This window comes from Ictidomys tridecemlineatus, chromosome 3 (assembly GCF_052094955.1).
Source record: "Ictidomys tridecemlineatus isolate mIctTri1 chromosome 3, mIctTri1.hap1, whole genome shotgun sequence".
Classification (NCBI taxonomy): Eukaryota; Metazoa; Chordata; class Mammalia; order Rodentia; family Sciuridae; genus Ictidomys; species Ictidomys tridecemlineatus.
In genome coordinates this window covers 106306833-106313017 of record NC_135479.1, presented here as the reverse complement: position 1 = coordinate 106313017, position 6185 = coordinate 106306833, and the positions used below count along the sequence as shown (strand labels likewise).

The 6185-nt window shown below is 41.7% G+C and overlaps 1 pseudogene; it reads right to left on the bottom strand.

Annotated features, from left to right (window-relative positions):
- Nucleotides 1-1963: 1963 nt before the first annotated feature.
- On the bottom strand, nt 1964-4416 carry LOC144376312 (glutamine synthetase pseudogene; annotated as a pseudogene).
- Between the last annotated feature and the right edge of the window lie 1769 nt (nt 4417-6185).

The window sequence follows — 6185 nt, the reverse complement described above, 5'->3', positions numbered from 1 at the left end:
TTAATTCAATATCTGAACAAATTAAATCATGAATGAATGAATGAATGAATTGGTATTGACACGAATATATGCAAACCAATTGCAAGTGTGGAGAATATTTTGTGCAGGAATAATTGCATAATTACAAAGCAAATGAATGATACCCACGTAAAAACTTGAATGGAAACATGAATGAAGAATGGATTCTCAAAAACATGAATGAAGATCACATTTAAAAATTTTAAACAGAAATTTTTTAAACTGATACATGACATAAAAATTGTACATATGTATGGGGCACCATGTGATGTTGCTATACATATAAAGGGTTTGGTTTGTTTGTTTGTTTGTCTTTTGGTATTGAGGGATTGAACCAGGGGCTCTTAGCCACTGCGCCATGTCCCCAGCCCTTTTTATTTTTATTTTTTATTTTGAGACAGAGTCTGGCTAAGGTGCTTAGAATCTCACTAAATTGCTGAGGCTGACTTTGAACTTGTGAGCATTCTTCCTCAGCCTCCTGAATCACTGACGTTTTTGTAATGTTTGATTCAATTTAAACACATCTGTTGTAACCAACTTTGCATCCCTATAACCAATATATTTTGACAAAAACAATTTATAGGAGGAAAAGTTTACTTTGACTCATGGTTTCTGTGGTTCAATCCATGAATTGAATTGGCCAACTCCGTTGCTTTGGGCTCACCATGAGGCAGAACATCATAGCAGAAGAGTGTGGTGGAAGAAAGCTGCTCATTTCACCACAGCCAAGAAGCAGAAAGAATTTAAGGGCAAGAATCCAGGGATACTAAAATTCCCAAGGACATGCCCCCACTGGCCTATTTCCTTCAGTCCTAGATAGCCTATAGTCACTACCCATTAATCCATTCAAATCATTAATCTATCAAATGGATTATTCCACTGATTAGGTCACAGTTTTCATAACTGAATTATTTCATTTCACTTTGAACATTCCTGCATTATCTCTCACATGAGCTTTCCGGGGATACTTCATTCCCAAACCATAACATATATCTCCCTCTTTAAATATTTATTGTTTCTTTTTTTAATATTTATTTTTTAGTTTTTGGTGGACACAACATCTTTGTTTGTATATGGTGCTGAGGATCGAACCCAGGCCGCACACATGCCAGGCGAAGCACTACCACTTGAGCCACATCCCCAGCCCTATTTATTGTTTCTTTAGAGCACAAACATTCAAAATTCTTTCTTCTATCTTTTTAAAAATATAACACCGCTTTTAATCAATTTGAATACCCAATTTTACCACCTCCCCAGACTAACATGTACTAGAACATATGCAAAGAAAAGGAATGAATGAGCTTCTCTTTCAATTAGGGCTGTTATGTGGAAATAAGTCTAGAGAGAGGAACTCAGAAGCTAGGTTAAGAAAAATACTGAAAATCTCAAGGAAAAAATAAATTCGTTTTAAGGAAAAGGGCAGAGATGAGGGGGACATTTCCTCGGAGGAGCAAAAAACAAAGATGGGATATAGTGAGTGGAAGGAATTAGGCTCCTTTTCCCTGGAGGAAACACAACAATGATTCACAGACTCAGAGCCAAGGAGCCATGGAATAGGCAACCAGTCAGCAAACATTGCCATGAGGATAATTAAGCCATGGGTAGGAGAACAATGAAGCATCTACATGCCACATCTGGATGCCAAAATTAAGAGGACTGACAAAATGTTTTCCTCAAGACTCAGATATCATCCATTAAGTTACTGGACCATGATGCAAAAACCACTTTCCAAAAGACCATCGTCTCTCATGTGTTCTTTTTTTTTATTTATTTTTTTATGTTAGGTTGATTTATAAGCGCTGCTCTGGGCAGTTACAGTTTGTTTGCAACAAGAAGTTATCTAATTCTAACATACTGTACACGGCAATTAGAAGTTGTCATGGCAAGAGAAAACCACAGCTGGCCTGCTGTGGCCAGCACAAAAACCAGGGAACAGTAGGGGAAATGCAAATGGAGAGGGGGCTTGTTTATTATAAAAGAAAAAAGGAATAACTCCTTAGGAATCTTAAGAAAGGAATATTCTGCACTGGGAGGAAAGACACTAGGATACAACATTACAAGTATTTTCACTCCAGCCCTGTCCCCCACTCCTCCAAGAGGAGAGTGGAAAGAGATGGTTGAAGCAGATAATTTTGAAAAATTAGACTTAGAAATCCTACAAATTTGATTAAAATCTAAACTTCTGTTTTGCTTTTAAAAAATTTAATGTATCAAAAGGCCTGCTTTAGTGACATGCTAGTTTCACCAAAAAATAACCCAATGCCTTCTGTAGGAACGCTCTCATGTGGGCCAGCCAACTCGATCTCAGAAACCCATGGACGATTATGCGGGTCTTAAACCTCGCCACTGGGCTCAGGTGACCACCAGTAATGTCATTCACTTGGCAGCCATTTAGGGTCCACCTCCTTAAGAAGGGTGAACAGGGCAGGGCAACCCTTAAGTGGTAATGAAGACTAAGCGCCCCTAGTAACCAACTTTCCCAGTTCCACACTCCCCACCCCTGCTCCAAAGGATCTCTTTTATTTCTAAACCAAAGTATTTGCTTCAAATTTAGCACCCAGTGACCAGGATGGTTTCCTCCCTTAGAAAAACACATACCCACACACCCATAATTTTTTTGTTTTTATATTTAAATATAAAAATACTATTCTGCTTTGTGTTATAAATGAAGGACCAAGCACTAAGATCTTTTTCTTTAAGACAGGGATTTCTATCAGTTTACCCAGCTTTGTGTCCACGGAAGGGAATGCAGCCCCAAGCAAGGGAAGTGCTGCAGTAGGAGACCAGGGCATTTCCCTCACTGACGGCCACCCCACCTTCTCTATAGTTATAGCTTAAGAAATAGAGCTTTCCACACGAGGGGGAATTCTAACCTAACCTCACCAGGCCTCCTCTTTCAGCAACCTTGAAGAAAATGTACCTCCCTGCTCCCCCAGAACATGCTGCATCCCACAGCCATGCCTGACAGGCACCCCTTCCCATTAGCGCATTAAAAAAAAAGCCTCACTGACAAGAAAAGGGGGCTGGGGGTGAAGAGATTAAAAACGTAACACCTCTATCCTGGCCAAAGAAAGCAAGATTAACTGGGCATGAGGAATAAAAAAAAAACCTTGATATTCCACCCTTTGAGTTACAATCGGGACAAGCGGGACAACCCAGAGGGTGAAGAGTTGGAGTGGGAGGCAGAACTAGGAGGGGCTTGAAGGCTGAGGTCTAGTCCATTTAGTTTTTGTATTGGAAGGGTTCATCTCTGGTTTCATTGAGAAGACACGTGCGGATGAGGGCTTCTGTCACTGAATAGGGGTCACAGTTGGCAGAGGGGCGACGGTCTTCAAAGTAACCCCTCCTCTCCTGGCCGACAGTCCAGGGAATGCGGATGCTGGCACTAAGGTTGGCCACGCCAGCAGAAAACTCGTTGATGTTGGAGGTTTCGTGGAATCCAGTTAGGCGCTGGGCATTGTCCAGGCCCCCCTTGGGATCATAGGCACAAATGTGGTACTGGTGCCGCTTGCTTAGTTTCTCAATGGCCTCCTCAATGTACTTCAGACCATTCTCCTCCCTCATGGCCTTGGTACTAGAGTTGGTGTGGCAGCCGGCACCATTCCAGTTTCCAGGAATGGGCTTGGGATCAAAGGTAGCTATCACTCCAAAGTCTTCACAAACGCGATGCAAGATGAAACTGGCCACCCTGAGATGAGCTCCCATGTGGATTCCTTCACAAGGTCCTATTTGGAATTCCCACTGGGCAGGCATGACCTCAGCATTTGTCCCCATAATCATGACTCCAGCATACAAGCAGGCCCGGTAATGAGCTTCCACAATGTCCCTGCCATAGGCTTTGTCTGCTCCCACACCACAGTAATATGGATCTTGGGGACCAGGAAAGCCATTAGAAGGCCAACCAAAGGGATGACATCTGTGCCCATGAGAGTGTATTCCTGTTCCATTCCAAACCAGGGATGCTGGTTGCTCACCATTTCCATTATCCGTTTACAGATGTGCCTTAAATTGGTCTCTGCAGGTTTTCGGTTGTACTTGAAAACTTCACAGAACACCAGTTTGTTGGGATCCTTGCGGAAGGGGTCCCGAAACATGGCAGCAGGTACAAGATACATGTCACTATTGGAGCCTTCAGACTGAAAAGTACTAGAGCCATCAAAATTCCACTCAGGCAACTCTTCTACACTCTTGGGCTCAGAGTCCAGGGTGTGAGTCTTGCATCGAAGTCCTTCTCCAGTACCATCAATCCAGATATACATAGCTTGGACTTTCTCACCTTGAGGCAGGGACATATACACCTGCTTGATGCCTTTGTTCAAGTGGGAACTTGCTGAGGTGGCCATGATGGAAGATGTTCTGGGCAGCAAGCAGGTGGCGGGCAGGTGGGCCGTGAGAGCTAGGTGAGGAGAGAGGAGAGGAATTCACTGGGGCGCTCAGCAGCTCTGCTATTCTCCCATTCTCGGCTCTCTCACATGTATTCTGAACGTGATATTTTAGTCAAGATTTAGTATTCATGCCAAAACATGCAGAGGATGAAATAAGAAGACATTTAAAAGTTACAAAGCACTAAATGGTAGCTTGAGCCCTTGTTTTCTGATTTACCTCTCCTGCAAGGTAAGAGGAAACATCTGTATTACAAGCTTGGTCCAGCAGGACACAATTTTCATACAAGAAACTTAAGTAAATTCTGAAGAATATGAAAGGTATTCAGGAGGAAAAAAATCATGACTTTTGATCTTGAAATACTACTTCTGGGAATTTTCCTAAGAAAATAGTCACACAAACATAAGACGCAGAGGCAAGGATGTTCATTGCAGCAGTTTATGCTTCTTAAGAATTCCTTACTCAAAATGCTTGGGATGAGAAGTGATTCAGATTTGAGTGTTTTTTTTTTGTTTTGTTTTGTTTTTCACATTTTGGAATATTTACACGTAATATATCTTGGTTATGGGACCCGAGTAGAAGTATGAAATTCATGTTTTATATGTAACTTATACATAACCTGAAGATGATTTTATACAGTATTTTTAGAGAACATATATTTTGACACATGAGGTCATATATAGAATTTTATACTTATGATGTCATGTCTGTTGAGAGCCATAGCCAAAGGGGCCCCAGCAAACTTCCAGCTGCCAGCAAACTTCCAGCTGCCGGCTGATGATTGGCTCACAGGGGCCCCAGCAACATCTAGCTGATTGGCTCCTCTGCAGTGATGTTCATTGGACTGTTTCCCTGCCCTTCAGACTGCCAGCTGATGATTGGCTCACAGCGGCCCCAGCAACATCTAGCTGATTGGCTCCTCCACGGAGCTGCTCATTGGGGGACTTCTTTGGCTCCGCCCACGCGACCCAGCCAATCGGCCTCAAGAACAGGAGGATTGTGGGAGGTGGAGAGGTTGGTGTGGGTGAGAGGCTTGTGGAAGCTGGTGGTGGCAGTTGGGCTCTGAGGGTTTTTTCCTGAGGAGCTGTTTTGTTTGGCATTTGTAGTTCTAAAAATAAAGTTAGTTTATTTTGACAAGTGGCTCCTGAATTGTGCCCAGCCAGACTGCGGCAATGTCAGTGCTCAAAAACTTCAGATTTTGGAGCATTTTGGATTTTAGATTTTTGGGTTAAGGATGCTCAACCTGTGTAAATTAAAAAAGAAAGAAGCCATGCATCGTGATACATAACTGTAATCCTAGCTACTCAGAAGGCTGAGACAGGAGAATTGCAAGCTTGAGGCCAGCCTCAGCAATTTAAACTCTGTTCTAAAATTTTTAAGTATACAAATAAATTAAAAATAAAGGTCTGGGATGTAGCTCAGTGGTAGAGTACCCCTGAGTTCACTCCCCGGTACTACTACTGCTACTGCTACTACTACTACTACTACTACTACTACTACTACTACTAATAATAATAATAATAATAATAATTTAGAAAGAGAGAAAGAAAGAAACAACACAAATGTCCATGATTAGGACATTAAAGCAATCACTAATAATACCTGTCAGGCATTGAGCTATGTATTAACTCCTTTAATCTATGAATAATCTTTTTTCTTTTTGTTTTCTTTCTTTTTTTCCCCTTTTTTATTTTTTGGTTTTGTAATTGAATCCATTTCAGAGGTGAGAAAATGAAGGCCCAGAGAATTCAACTTACTTTCACAAAGTTAGAAATTTGTGGTAC